Here is a 15,786-nt window from a genome sequence, read left to right on the forward strand (position 1 = left end):
TTACCTTTTTCCTTCTGATTCTCTCCCCCATCCCACTGAGTGCGGGAGAAGTGAGCGAGCAGCTGTATGGTGCTTAGTTGCTGGCTGGGGTTAAACCACAACAGGGTGTCTTTTTCTTTTTTTTTTTTTTTTTCAAGTAAAGAGAGAGATCCCACACAAACACCATCAGTCCTGACTGTTGTGGCCATGTGAAGGCAATGCACCGTTGGCCCCTATCTTGCATGGGGCAATGGAGAACAGAGAGCTGAGAGCAGAAGGGTGCTCTGCATGGCCTGGCCAGGCTCCTGGGGTCCTCCAGACCAACTGGTTATTATTTTGGCCACATCCATGGGGGTGCACAGCATTGGGCTTTGGACTCCTGAGCCCCTGTTACCCACAGGTCCTGTCACTGCTCCAAATTTACAGGACCATTGCTGCACAAAAACTGCTTGAGGGGCAGCGTTTTCCCTTGTCAGAGGGGAAACGTCTCAGAAATGGTCTGACTTGGTTTTGCCCCTCCAGAAAATGAATATTTTGAATTTGTAACTGTGACCACTGGGTTTTTTCAAAGGAATTGAAAAGATATATGGATACATACAACTATGACCATAACATCATCACACACACTAGTCAGAGCTGGTTTCCACAAAACATCTTAATTTCTCTGTAGTGTGTCAGTATCTCTCAAGGACCATAAAACACAGTGCTGTACTCTGGTCTCCTCAGTGCCTTCCAAATACTGAAGCAGAAGAATATGGATCTCTCCACATTCAACAGACCAGGAATTTAATCAATCAAGCGGATTAATTATTATCTTACCTTGCAAATTCTTCCAAGGTATTAGTAAATATTAGCTGTAGCTTGTACTTGCTCTTCATTTTAAAACTTTAATTAAAAAAAAAAAAAAAGCTACTCTGTTAAGGTGACAAAAAATACAGAATGAACAAAAATTCTTCTTCCTCTTCTTCTGTTGGACAACCTGAAAAATCCTCAAACAAATTCTGTGGTAGCTGTAACTTAATAAAAGGAAATTTTCACATTCATGCTAGAAACCCAACTGTGTACTTGAAGCACCAAAGAGGCAGTAAGAAAAAAAAAAAAAAAGGCAACCACAAAGGAATTGAAAGGGTAGCATCCAGCCAAAACACAATATCCAGTGTACCACTACGGAGTGAGAAACTCCTTGGGATCATTTAATGATGTAAGAAGTTATACTTGCTTATAAACTTAATTGAAAAGAACTACATCTGCTGAGGAAACAACCAGCACCATGGGCTTCAGCTCTCAACCCACACATATTAAATTCAAAGCTCTGCCTACAGCATGCTTTCTATACACTGTGTCTTGTTCGCATGTACAACTGTGGCATGCAAGTATTTCCCCCTGCAGACTTAAAACTGCAGGGAGAAGGCACAGAGAGACCACATGCCTATTTGGCACAGAAAATCAAACCTTGATTTACCATCTGAAGGGCTGCAAGGTCGCTTAGCTGCTGAGTGCCCTGTCGTATTTCTTACCCTGGAAAAGATCTCTAGGTTAATGGGTAAAGACCAGTCCATCCTAAATGTCACCTCAAATCGGGAAGCGCTTACTCAGTTCTGTCACTGGGGAACAGCAAGATTGTTGTGGACCATTACACACTGTGATTCCTATAGGCATTTTGGCTGCATCTGCCATGCACTTACGAAAACATCTCAAGGCTTTCTCCTGCCACCACCACATATTTACCACCAATGCTCACAGGCCTTTTTATCACTTTTGCCACAAAAGACAAAAGTGCAAGCAAACGGGCAACTGCCTATGTAATTTCTTTCTTTCTTTTTTTTTTTTTTTTTAATTTTTAACCTGTTCTTTTGCGATGTGTCTCCTGCACTGCTCCATTGCGAACTTTCAAATGCAGTTACCACAGCAAGGGGGAAAACTGTCGCTGACAGGAAACGCACCAACAGCTTGTTTTGAGTATTGCTAGTCAGGATGCTTTTCTGGAAACAAAAAGATCAGAAATAGCTGAGATATTTAAATTTAATGATGAGTTATTAATTCTGCATGGCAGTTAATTATTCTAATATTTTGTATAATGATGCCAGCTCTTATTAAAATAAATGGGACGATCATACAAGTCCCTTAAGTCTTAGCACAGATTTTATGACAAAATATCTTCTCTTCCAACATTGCAACACTAGATCCTATTATTAACACCAATGGGAGCTGCTGTACTAAGAAATTTTTGTGTTTCTTCTTTTTTATGGTGTTTAGTATAACAGAAGTCTTTACAATCAAGTGGGGTATGTTCAGCACTTCAAAGAAACATGTTCCAGATTAGTGAAGCAGGACAAACCTAAAATGAGTTATTCCAAACTAATGGTTGATTAGAATATTTTTTACCCTAAGAGCTACAGATATCCAATAGACAATGATGACTGTGCTATGCTGGGTGTTGTTTAGTTGCCTTATAAATACAGCACTTATCTTCATGCAGCTCTTTTTTTTTTCTTTTAGAAACAAAAGATAAATGTTTTTCATCAATGCTCTACTTTCAAAAATGTTTCAAAACATGTTTCCATGACTTCTGTTTCCAGAACTTCAGTTCTCATTCTGAGTGTGCTGGTTAAATGAAGGGAGTTCATGAATCATTTTGCACTATGAATTTTGCAGAGCTACGATTGCTGAGAATGACTTTGTAGTAGGAAGAGCTCTAGTAGCTAAGCACTGACTTTATTAGGTTGTGATAAAAAGGAGTTATCAATGACTACAGTGAATTTAAGACACTTTATTGCTGAGCATTGCAATGATATATTGCAGAATGCTTTTTAATTGGTAGTTAGCTTTCAATGTTTTGCTAAGACCTGCAGTTTACATCTATTCAGCACCCACATAAAATCAGTTTTACATCTGCACTCAAAATTATTAGTCAGAATTAACAGATGAATATATTTTCCATTTTTAAAAGTTCTTATTTGTTAAAGGTTTCTTTTTTTCTTGGTTCTATCCCACTGGTTAAATATCAATACGAAAAGATACAGAGCAATCATTTATGTATTACATGTAAGGACTTACCATCTGTCTTGTGGGTGTGCCTCATTCCAGAAGACTGAGTTTTTTCAAGGTTAGATGGTTAAGCTTTTTTTCTCCTGCTTTCAATTGTTCATCCTAATGCCTCCAGCACCTCTAAGAAGTGGTACCAGTGACAATAAAGATGGAGAAAACTTATTAAGCTACATTATCTAGGTCATCCTCTTGGTGTATTCCATGAAAAATATTCTCAATTACTTTTTCCAGTTGCTGTCTATTTAAAAGAAATACTGTAGAGGGTGTGAGTTATTGGATAGTGTTTTCAGTCTAAATATTTAGCATGTTTACTTCCATGTTCTTATAATATGGGGAAGAAAAAGAGAAAAAAAAAAAAAGTAGCTTTCAGTGGCACAACTTTTAGTATTCTTTGAATAAGAGATTCAGAGAAAATTCCTCACACGTGAAATCTAGGACTTGCTTTAATGTCAAAAATCAAAATAAGAAAGGATAGGGCCAATGACACTTTAAAGATATAATGTTGTACAAAACATCAGAGTTAGAGATAAATGTCATAAAGCTTTGGCAGTCTGAGAATTCTCTTATTCCAGTGATACCATTTTGAGATTTTTCCAGTACTGGAAAACTGTGAGATAACAAATCCTGAAAAGACACTGCCTGGATTTCCAAATTACTATGGTTTATTTGGGGTTTTTGCTTGGTTTTTAATTATTTAAATTCCAATATTTGAGCAGCCACTACCCTGAGGATTGCACAAATGAAAAGCCATCTGAAGCCCGATTCCATTTTTATTTGGTACACAATGCCATATTTTAAATTTAGTATTTCACAAAACACAAGGAAAACTATGCTGGAAGTAAAGTTGGGAGCAATAGCAGGCCATTACTTGGCATGTCACAATAGTAAGGGCTGTTCCTGTCATTATCCACCATCACAATCAATTGTTTTCTACTATTTCTACTTTCTGCTGCTCTTTAAGAAACACAATGAAAGAAATGATTAACGGTAAGTAATGACTCCACTATTCTCCCTTTAGGTTTACCCTGCTTGCCCAGTTTAGGAGGATGATGCCCGTAGTTCTCTTTGGAGGTACCTTTCCCTTCACCTTGATTGTATTTGTCATCAGGGATGAACCTGTTTTTAATAGCAAGAAAGTCTTTACCTATAGCCAAGTAATGGTATTTGTAGGTCTCGCCTTCCAACCACGCTGCTGCAGACCCTGGTTCCTACAACAGCAGAGCTCCCTCAGTTGGCTGGGGCTCTACCTGGGGAAGTGGGGAAGGAGAACATGGGGGGCAGGGGGGTTGATTCACCAGGAGTATGGGGGATGCCATCATTTAGTACAGTAAATCTACTTATGAATGTTACCAGTGTAATTCCAAGGAAAGGTGGGCAGGTGGGTGGCTGAATAAATCACAGAAGTACAGAATCAGATATGGAAAACTTGGCACCTCAGTCTGCTCTGCAAGATGTGAATCCCTTGCAGGGGCCCTAGAGGTGCTGGGGACCATCCTTCTGGCTTTGAAGGGAAGGGACAAAGGAAGCATTTCCTCTGGTTAAAGGCTGTACAGACATCAACCGTGGAAAGAACAATACAGGTTTTCCTTTCTTCCTTTCTATGTCTATGACAGACTTTTCAGCTCTGTTGTGTCAGTCTGGCTGTAAATTAATTCCCCACACTGAAGACAGAGAGCAACTATTTCCACATTGTGCAGAATCATAAAGTGACACAATTTCTGGGTCACTTAGAAAAGAATTAGGGGAAAATCTAATGCTTGTATTTTTGTTTGTACTGTGAGAATAGAGGAGTATGGTATCGAGTAAGGAAGAACAGACATCTGATAAGAAGGAAAAAGTTTAGAGCAGAGAAAAATTCTTGCAAGAACAGTTTTCCTTTATCAGGAAGCTACGAGAACAGCTATTTTGAGCAGCTGGGGGAGATCACCATGAAAGGAATTTCTCTTTTGGAAGGAGCTTTCAGCCTGTCTCTGTCAGTAATGTACTAATGTTGGATTAAATTCTGTGTGAAACAGAAAAAAGAAAAAGGTGATTCACTAAATGTAACTTTTCTTAACCTGAATTGAAGAAATGTTTTCAAATCCTCTCCAGTTCATTATAAAGAAAATTCTTTAAGGTCAAATTGCTTCCAAGAGACTTATCCAGCTACTGTAGGTCATTAGTGAACCACATCAAGATCTATGTGTATTAGGCTTGGCTGTAAATCTTTACTTGCAATCACTAGTTAGCCTAAGCTTAGCAGAATGTATACGGTGGCCCACAAAGCAGAGATGTTAACTTGAATGATATGTCCTGTAGTCAACAGTTCTGAACAGAACTACTACTGCTGAAGGAACTGTAAGACAATTATTCAGAGAAGAGATTTAAAACAAAATCTTTATTGTAGTTTAAAAGATTAGAGGTTAATTAGTCACTTTGGATGTATTCACAACGTACTTTGATATTCAGAATCTTAAATTCATAGTCACCTTCTCCTGTTCACACCCACTTACAGCCTTTAACAAAGCCGAGTGCTCACTGTCTTTCCTTGTGATTCCCCAATATGCAGAGTTACATGCATTTGATACCAGGAAAATAAGTTGCATCAATTTGAGTTTCAGCTGACAGGCCAGTGACACTGATTGCAGCTCATAGCCACTGAGGTTTGCAGACATTAGATGAAAAATTACAGAAACAATTCAATTCTTCTATTATTTAGAATCAGTTGTAAATACAATGTGGATTTTTAGCAATAATAAAGACAGGATGGGATAACCGAGATGCCTTAAAAAAAAAAAGTTTTGTAAATTGGTAAGTAAATAAGGAAATATTTCCATTTAATTTGGGTGAAGAAGAGACATAACTAGTATCAATACACTCAAACTCTTTATCAAAAAAAAAAAAAAGTAAAAAAGTAGAAAATATAGATTTGATATGCCTTTGCCTTCCCACAGGATTCTGACAGGGCAGAAGAAAGATATATTTGAGTCTAAAGCAGTTTAAGAAACCTAATAGTATGCTGCATAACAGGCACTACCAGGTGAAAAGTTTGTTGTTTGGGAAACAAGTATTAAAGTCAATATTTTCTAACATGGAACCTCAGACAAAAATTAATACTGCATTTTCTCTGCAGTACTGGTTGTATGTGGTAGTTGGTGGTAAATAATGAGTTTTCAGTGGTTAAGTCAGTTTTCTAAACACTCTTTAACGTTATTTTAGCCTGTTTAAATTAAATGTTTCTTGAATTTCAGTTTCTTTTGTCTGCTTTTTTAATAAATTCAGAATATAGCCTTCATAATCATAATTGTTTCCACAGTAACGGAGTACAACACTGAGAGTTCATTGCCCTATTTCTTATAGAGAAAAAATGGCCTGTGGAGAAGTCTGCCATCTATATTTCATTTGTATGTAACATTTCAGTTCCTCCAACATACATCCACAGAAAGAAAACACATATTTGAAAACAAATGGAAATTAAACAGATGTTTTAACCCATCCCTGCAACACTTATAATTTGTTTTGGCTAAGAGCAAAGGATTCTGTTCTGAAATGAATTTTAAAATGTATTTAACCAAATATCATTCCTTCTGAGTGCAGATATGAATCCACAGGTGGGGAATTGTGAGTACATTACCTGTTTCTCCACCGTACAGAATAAAGGCACTCACTGCCTAGTCAGTCTAACAAAATAAGAGTGAGTATATTTCTACTTTGGACAATATGCTAGAAAATACAATAATCTATTTTGAATTTTTAAGGTTTCTAGCAGTGTACTAATACTCACCATGATAGATTTCCTAAGTAGACACAGAGGGGATCACGACAGACTGCCTCATTTTTGCAGAAGTACTCTTCGCCTGAGTGGCATCAGGATTCTGTAAAGTAACATTAAATGTTCTCTTGAGGCTGGTGTCCTTGAGCAATGGGCTTAGCTGTGGATATACAAACGTAAAAGTACCATGCTATAAATACAGCAGCTGGATCAGGAGATGGCACAAACAATACAAAACTCTACAATAAACTTGATTTTATTGTTCCTTTGCAAACTGCTGGGCAGAAGGGAACACCTATATCCATTGTACACACAGACATTTCCAATGCTTCTGTTGGGAGAAACACTTAAAAACTGTTCACCATATGTGTTATTACTTATTGTACTGTGCTGCTCTGGATTTTAAATTGTCAATTTTTAAATAGTGCTGGAAAATGCAGAAGCTCAGTATTTCTGAAGCTCAGATACCATATATTTATTTATCTAAATATGTACTCAGGACCCTGGCACAGGAATCCTCTCTGAAAACCCTGAAAACTAGAGGTGATGCTTCAGGCATGAGTTAGTGGATATATAGGCTAGAATGAATGATAAAGAAGAATGATGGTTTTTTTTCAAAGGAAAAGTGAAAAAGAAAAAAAGACACAGAAAAAGTAGTACTTTGGAAAATACTACCTTCCAAGAAAAAAAAAAAATTTTGCACTTATAGTTCAGATTTTAAAAAACTTCTTAATTCCTCATATTTACTTATTGCTTTGATGAACGATGTAATTAAAAGATTATATAGAGTGTTGAAACCAACAACTTTAAAGTGAACATACCTTTTAGGTTTAGAATATAAAGTTGAAGCATTCTAGAAACTGCTGATACACAGGACTGATAGTCAAGACCTTTCTTTAGTGGCCATTGTCTGAACATTCATTACCTGAATTAAAATGTAATCTACAAACACTGTAACCCACCTTCCAGATAGGTGTTTTCCCTGTGAGAAGGGAAAGCAAAATGTAGTCTGCCAGCAACATTCTAGTGAACAAGAGTGAAAAATGGCGCCTGATACTTGCCTCCCCAACAGAGGAAAACCCACTGCTTTTGCAGTATCCTTAAAGCCTGCTGCGGTCCTGCAATATCTAGACGTGCCCGTGGAATGAACTCAGACCTCAGTAGATCAGCATGATGCTTGGCTGTCTCCATAGAGCCTACCAGCTTTTTTGCTACCATGGCTGTGTTTCTGTATGTACATACAGTAATTAGAAGTAGAAAGATGTAATTCAGCTACAAATGGCGGAGATGATATCTTCAGAAAATCACCCTCAAATTTTATAGTTGGGAAGGGGAAGGAGGAGAAAAAAAGAAAAGGAGACAGCTCCCACAGAACAAGCTTTAGGAGGATACTCAAAATAGTAAATGTTTCTGAAGGAAACATGAGAAAACATGACAAAGCTGGAAAGAAGATTAGTGTATTTTTTGTCAGAAAACTGCAGACAAGGAGGAAAAAAAAAAACCAAACAAACTGGGGAAAGCCATGATTTAGACTTTGCAGGACTGTGTAGAAGCACAGAGGACCTGGCAAGTATAAAGTACTGCAGGATTAGACCCTAAATATCCTTCCTACCTCCCTAAGGAATTTCCTTTAAGGCTATAAGCTGTGAGTGTACATCCATATTTCTCTCTCATGTTGAAGTAGTCAAGACAGTAACAGCATGGCCCAGAGGTCACACAAACAACACTGAAACAACGAACCCTTAGAGCATGCTAGGAACAAAGCCTCATCTCTCTGACAATCGAGTGCTTGGCCCCATTAAAAGGATTATTAATCAGAAAAGGTGCCAGTTACAGTATTTCTTGTGATATGAACACCTTTCCAGTAGTAACTTGACTAAGATCAGCAACTCATTTTACGTAGGCTGCTGACCACCCATTAGATGGTAATGAATTTTAGTCACTACCAACCTGAGACAGTTATGAACCATTGACCTGGAGATGAAAAGACTTGGATTACATTACCAGTCCTCTGATCTATCCTGTCCCTTGAATATCTAACTCCATTTCTACTTTTTACAGAGGATCAACCACTACAGGCAAACAATAACAAATAGCACTCAACGGTCAGTCACCATGTATTTATATCAGGTTATGTTACTTAGCTCCCATCACTGATTATATTAAATGCAATAATTCTCTGAAGAAATTGAATCCAATTGCATAATGAAGCATTAAAAGAATTTGTTATTTGCTGCTATATAAAAATTCTTTTGCAGGCAAAACGCTTGTGATTAAAAGAATTTGTAATAAAGCAAAATGTCTGTATTAAGTAAAAAAATGAAAAATGAACAATAAAAAAATTTTTAAAAGAACTAACTCAATTAAATCTTTGAATCCCCAAAGATAAAAGAGAAAAAAACCCTCAGGAATATGAGGAAAAGATTTAGTTAATGTTGTTTTTCAGACTCCTGTTAAAAAACATTATTTTTTGCTGGACAAATGACAACAACATTTTTCAAGTATTTCTCAGCCACATAAATACATAGCCATCTCTGAGGGTTTTGAATTTATTTGAAGATACTTTCCTTAATAATCCTTCCTTTAAAGACATCTCCCTGCTTTAACTATCACCATTTTGCCATTTTCAAGCCTAGTTGCTAGCAAGCAGTTTTACAGCTTTTATTTCTTCACGTTCAAGTGGCTGTCTGTAATCACACTTCAATTTTTATGACACGGACTCTAAAAACAAAACACGACAAAAAACATGGCCTTTCCTCTATCTATTACTGACAGCAAAGTAATACAGCTGGTAGTATTGACAACCACCCATGGCACTCCCTATTCTCTTTCCTTGTAGTCCCTCTACTGGTTATCCTGATGAGATGCCGATGGTCCTCCACAATTTTATACCGGTGGAGTGATGGTCCCTTGGATGAAAAAACAAGCGGAGGCTCCAATTGTCTTATTTAATTGAAGGTAGTACAGATGCAGAGCCAGGAAAAAGACAATATTGCAAAGAGTCCATCCGCTGAATTAGCAATCTTTTAATGCAAACATATAATACATGGCAGCATACAAACTTACATACTATATATTTACATCTTTACTGATAAGTTAAGAGAGGCATATATAAATGTAGAGGCATATATAAATATAGCTTGTAAATACACACAGCTCTAAGGCCCTGTAAGAAGGTACTGTTTGTCTCCATCACTCAAGATCTATTTTTACTATGAAACACTGTACCTATGGACTTTGAAAACATTACTGGGCTCACAATGTAGTTTATTTTAATATTTCTGAGCTGGGTATAAATTCTTCCATGTTTATAAGTTCATATCCTGTAATCAACTAAGATCTTCACTAACTACCAAGATTATTTCCTGACTGCACACCATAAAAGGATTACACACATTAAATTAATATAGAATTGACAATGGCTTTATTATGTATGAAAATAATTAAGGGCTCAGTTTTGCTGAATATTACTCCTAAGTGTACCTTTTATTTCCACAAGTGCTCCAACAAATAAGGTATATAAGGAGTACTTGTGCCAATACACATTTACATTAGGAGCTCTCAGGTTTGTGAAGTTAAATTACAATCTCTACAGATATTTCAAATGTCTACCTCTGTTCCTCAGGTGCTATTTATATTTTTATCACAAAGGCATCATATCCCAGATTTATAATGAACTACAGAGCAAATCATAGCTTTAAATAGAGATTTCAAGGAAAGATGCTTAAAGGGTGAAAAAACAGAGTTATAATACATTAAATAGATGTTCTGAATTGACAGTCTGAATTGATTGTCACGTTCTTTAAAAAAATATTAGAGGAATTGTATGGGTGGAAAAAGGGGTTGGGGGAATGATCTTGAGGGGCTATAGCAGGACATTCTGGAGACCACTGGTGCAAATTAGTACTTAAACAGTCAGTTAAATGGCCAGGCAAGAGAAGTGCACTAAAAAAGATAAATACATGACTACTGGTAAATCAAATGATACTACTACATTATATATGCAAGATATTCAGAGGATGCAGGAAAAAAGGGCTTGACTCTTTTTTACTCTCAAGTTCTTTAACTCTTTTTTTACTCTTAAACCACTTTACACTGTCATGGCAGGAGAAAGCCCTTTGAAAACTTTCCAGAACATGAGATAGGAATTCTAAACTGAGGCAGACACATCTTTCCAGATTACTTTCAATTTTTCAAGTTTTGGAGAAAGCTAAAATTACCTTGCAAATCACAAGTCAGAAATATGGTCTGCAGAATGTATTTGTGAAGAATGATTTAACATTTGCAGGCCTTCTTTCTGTCAGTGAATCACCCATGATGTGGCTCGTTGTTATTTGTAATTGTCCTATTAATGGTTTATAAAAACACATTTCAGCATAAATGTCATTTGCAAATGTTTCTGTATACTGATGAATTCAGACATTTGGTGTTCATTATTCAATGGCTGCATTCCTAAACCAGGGTTTTAGGGAACCGTCTGTTCCCTATATAGATACTGAAGTAAGAGAGTGAGAGAAAAAGCAAGCACTATCACAAAAGTAAATGAGGAACACAGGGTGCTCCTCATCCTGGAGAAGCATCAGGAAGTCACAGTACAGCCAGGGGCTGATACTGCGTACTTCTGGGGACTTTGATTATGCCATTAAAAAGATGGCCAAGAAGAGGCAAGAAGTGACATCAGAAAGCAGAATGAAAAAGAAATGACGTAAACAATAAAATAGGGGGAAAGAAAGTGGGAAAGAAGGAAATCTTAAAGCAGCAAAAGTTCTGCACTGAAGGTTACTTCTTCCCGGGAAGGAATCTAGAAGGATGTATGAAAAAACATGAGACTTAGAATATGAGAGGAATAAATGGAAAGGAGGGAAGATCAGTGGTGGTATCCAAAAAGACAGCACTAATGAAGAAAAAAAAACCCACAAACTAAGGAGGATAATAAATTTAAAAGAAAAAGAACTAATGGGAAAGATCCCTTCACATAAAATAACCAAGCAGTCATGTGTGGCTGACTCAGTGTTCATATCACCATTTGTGAATATTAATTGAACAGCAAGAGGAAATCAGAATTTTACTGTAAGCTGCTGTATACACATGGGACAAAATGACTGGTTTAGAAACACCTATGAATTTATTTCAACATGTTCATTGCAAAGACTTTAAGCTTTGAACTCCTGTAGCCTGTCTATCAGCAACTTTTTACACCAATTTTCATTCAAGGCCACATTGCTAAATATGGGCTGGGCTGTACAACTGCATGTTGATCACTTATCAACTGCAATTGCATTGAATATGAGATTTCTTTTTTGTTGATTTGCATTGGAGACACGTACAAAGTGCAGGGTTTGTGAATACAAAATTGCTAGAAATGGCAAATCTGTAGAGAACCATGGCTTAGCATACATTACATTTCACTTAAAACCAGAGACAAAACATAGCCCAACCAAAATTCATGGAGGTGTTCTCATTTTGAGTATTTTCTAGAACTTTAAATGAAAATACAGGCTAACTGGTTTTTATGTGCAAACCAAATTCCACTTTATTGAAATTGCATTTATTATGCATTAAGTACATCTTGAAAAAATCTCGCCTACTTCTTTATACTACTTTATTTTCTTTCTAATTGTATACAACCAGTATATAATTACTATGTACACACACACACATTTTTTCTTCCTGAAATTTAAATGTGTCCCTCCAGCCTTTGAAAGTTGTTCCTTATTAACTTTCCTTTGTAGCTGCACAGCCTGACAATCAACATTCAGTCTTAACACTAAATTCAAAGTTCTAGTTATAGGCGAACTTGGTTCAGCAAAATTACCTCTTCATAGACTAAAAATGACAAATTTTCTTTGACTTAAGGAGACTAATTCTTTTTATGGTAGTAAATGGCTAGACTCTGCTGCTGGTTAGATTAGCAAGTGTTCTTGAGTATTTAATTTTACAAGTCTTCTGTGGTCTACACGGTATACAGTGGAGTTCATTAGCATTGCAAGTGAACATAAAAATGCATCCAGTTTACAGAAAGATAAATGTGTCTTTTGCAGCATGCTGTCACTGCTCAAGTCAAAGATTTGGGATTTTATGATTGGGCTGAGATAGAAAATAATAGGCATAGGACTCATTTATAATGTGATTATCTAATTATACTGAGCATAAACAAAAAAAACCGAACCCAAAATAAAGCAATGGGTCAGTAGGTAGTGTAAAGAACCTAGTAAACAAAAATGTGGTTACATGCTTTATTTTATATCTGTCCTTGTAGTAAGTAATAAAATCAAAATGGGATGGCTGAGAATAATTTTAAAACTAGCCAACATAATTCAAAATCATACTGCATCTTGCAGCCAAGGATCTCCAGATATTTTAAAAACTGGGCAAGTATCCTACAGTTATTTTGCAGATGGCACAAATGAAGTAATTATATTAGTACAGCAGAACAATAATGTTCTGTTGCTGCCTGCATGAAACCAGTTTGGAGTACAATTAAACTTATAGGCAACAAATTGTATTAATGCTGAGTATCACTGACAAATTTGGGACAAACTCTTAGGAAAGCAGGAAAGGTTTACATGGACAAGCAATTATAACTAACTGCTCTCTCTGATCAGAGCCTCATATGAGGTGTATTAGATTGAGAAGTTCAGAGTGGATGATGTCCACTTCCAATGATGTCCATAATTTTGCAATTTGGTCATAAACATTGATCTAATGTGGGAAACAGTGAATAACAACTTACAACTGAAAACTACTGATACAAATACCGAGGACTTTTTTATTCAAGTGTTTTAATATTAATTAGAACTGGTATTTTAATGCATTTTTTAACTCTTAAGAGACTATATACAAGGAAGTGCTTTGTCTGACTTGAACTGACCTGTACTACCATAAGCTCAATAAGTTAATATTAAGACCATCAGTGAACTGTAAATCTACAATAAGGCCTTTCTTTGGTCCTCCAGGTTTGCATTCTATGTTGTTAAAATGAGCCCAATGAAAAATCAGCTCATGAAAATTCAGAAATATGCAACCAGTAACCTCTCTGAAATTAAGCCCTAGGGTTTGCAATCTTTGCAGATTAAAAAAAAAAAAAAAAAAAAAAAAAAGCTTTGAAATTTGACATTTAAATTGTGTTAAAGATTTTCCTCGTGAAATTCTTAACAATTCAAGCAAATGCTGCATTGTACTTATATTTATTACCCCACTGCCTTTGCAGTTAAAACCAATCTGAATCTGACCTTCAGGTACAGGTGAATGCCTTCCTCATTAGCCTTCATTTATATAAATGGAAAGTTAAATTTGGGCCAATGTGTTTTCAAACTCAGCTGAGGTAATTTTTTTCTAACTGCTTTCCCCTTCTGTTGAATAAATGAACACCTATAAATACCACTAGATTATTTTAGATAATACACTTTATCTCACAAATGGACACATCTCTTCAGGAGAATAGTTACCTGAAGACAGAAATATCTAATCAATATTGACCACGTATATTGCAATTTTATTGCAAATTTGTGGTTTTGTACCTATATGAGGAAATAAACTATGTTTATATCACAACTGTTGATTTTGCATTAGCAGATTCTCTCCTCCCTCACTGACCACATACTGCTGCACTGCTGGAAGCAGTGAATCTTTTCCAGGGTATGTAAATATGCTTCTCAGTTACAACTTTCTGAAACTAAGTGTAGACAATCTTGTCTCTTAATGTCATAGAAGATAGGAAGGATTGGAGGGATAGTTATAAAAATTCAAGGTACGAAGAGCTAGGACTTTGCAGAGGTAACACGTTCACAGAACAAGAGCCAGAAAATAACCTTATTCTCTCCTTCGAGGTGCAAACTTAGCAGATTCTCTTGAGAAGATGAGGAAGGCTTCAGGCTTCAAAAGGAGGAGCTGAAGAGCATTAATTAAAAGAAACAGAAACTCCACTCTCCTGAAATGAGCATCTGGTCTGGATTTAGTACTGATAGGATTATGTCCTGAAAGAGTGTAAACTGAAATCCACTTGGGTCTTTCAAATTTCACAAGAAGGTACCTTGGAAAGCTGTTCCCCACCCTCATTCACATCTTGCCTTTCTTCCTACATATGCAAGAGAATGAACGGTTCATAAGTACATCAATTTCTCAACTCATTTCAGCTATCCATGTCTGTCACAGTAAGTGTAAAACCCATCTTTTTCAATTAATGCTAATTCTTAGCATTATCATTTGGGAGAACATAGGCACCAGCTTTGCTTCTCTGCAAATATGTTGGAAGCAGATGAGCTCACACCTGACATTTTTCTAGAGAACTTATCCTATAGATAAGCCACAAGTAGATGCATTTCCGAATCCAGATTAATTCCAAGTGCAAATCAGCTACCCAGAAACCCCAAAATCCAGCACCTCAGAGGAACAGTTAGAACAGCAGAATGACTTCTTTGGAAATAATCACATAATTCTACTGTGTATGTAGGTAGCTTCAGAATGGATGCAGATAGATATCTGTTAATAGCAGCATCCCATAGAGCAAAACTCTGTTGTTTTACATTCAAAAAACACCACACTTCTGAGACATTGAGTATCTTTCCAGCACACATGCTACAGTTTTTGGGGCAGCCAGGAACTTCTAGTTTCTAACCAGGAAGCCAGACAGAAACATGTGTGTTTATAAGATTTGTATAAACAGACTTTGCTCTCTTCAGAACAAAAATCACCCCAGGGCCAGTTCCCAAAAGACTGGGCCTTTACACTTTCAAAGATCGAGCCCTGCAAGAAAACATGCAACTGCAGGTAGTTAGCTGGGTCCCCTGGTAGCAGCACTGGGTTTTTCACTGCTAGTAAATCTTCACACAACAGCATTCACAAGTAGTATTTCATCTCATGTTTTGTTAGCTAAAAGTCCATCTCTGAGCACCAAGACAGCATGTTTCAATTAGACAAAACTTCAGTCCTTCAACGGGACAATATTTTTTAGGACCCTTCGAATACCACAGCTTGCAATACATTCTTGGTTTTTAACTTCAGGACAG

This window comes from Aquila chrysaetos, chromosome 1 (assembly GCF_900496995.4).
Source record: "Aquila chrysaetos chrysaetos chromosome 1, bAquChr1.4, whole genome shotgun sequence".
Classification (NCBI taxonomy): domain Eukaryota; kingdom Metazoa; phylum Chordata; class Aves; order Accipitriformes; family Accipitridae; genus Aquila; species Aquila chrysaetos.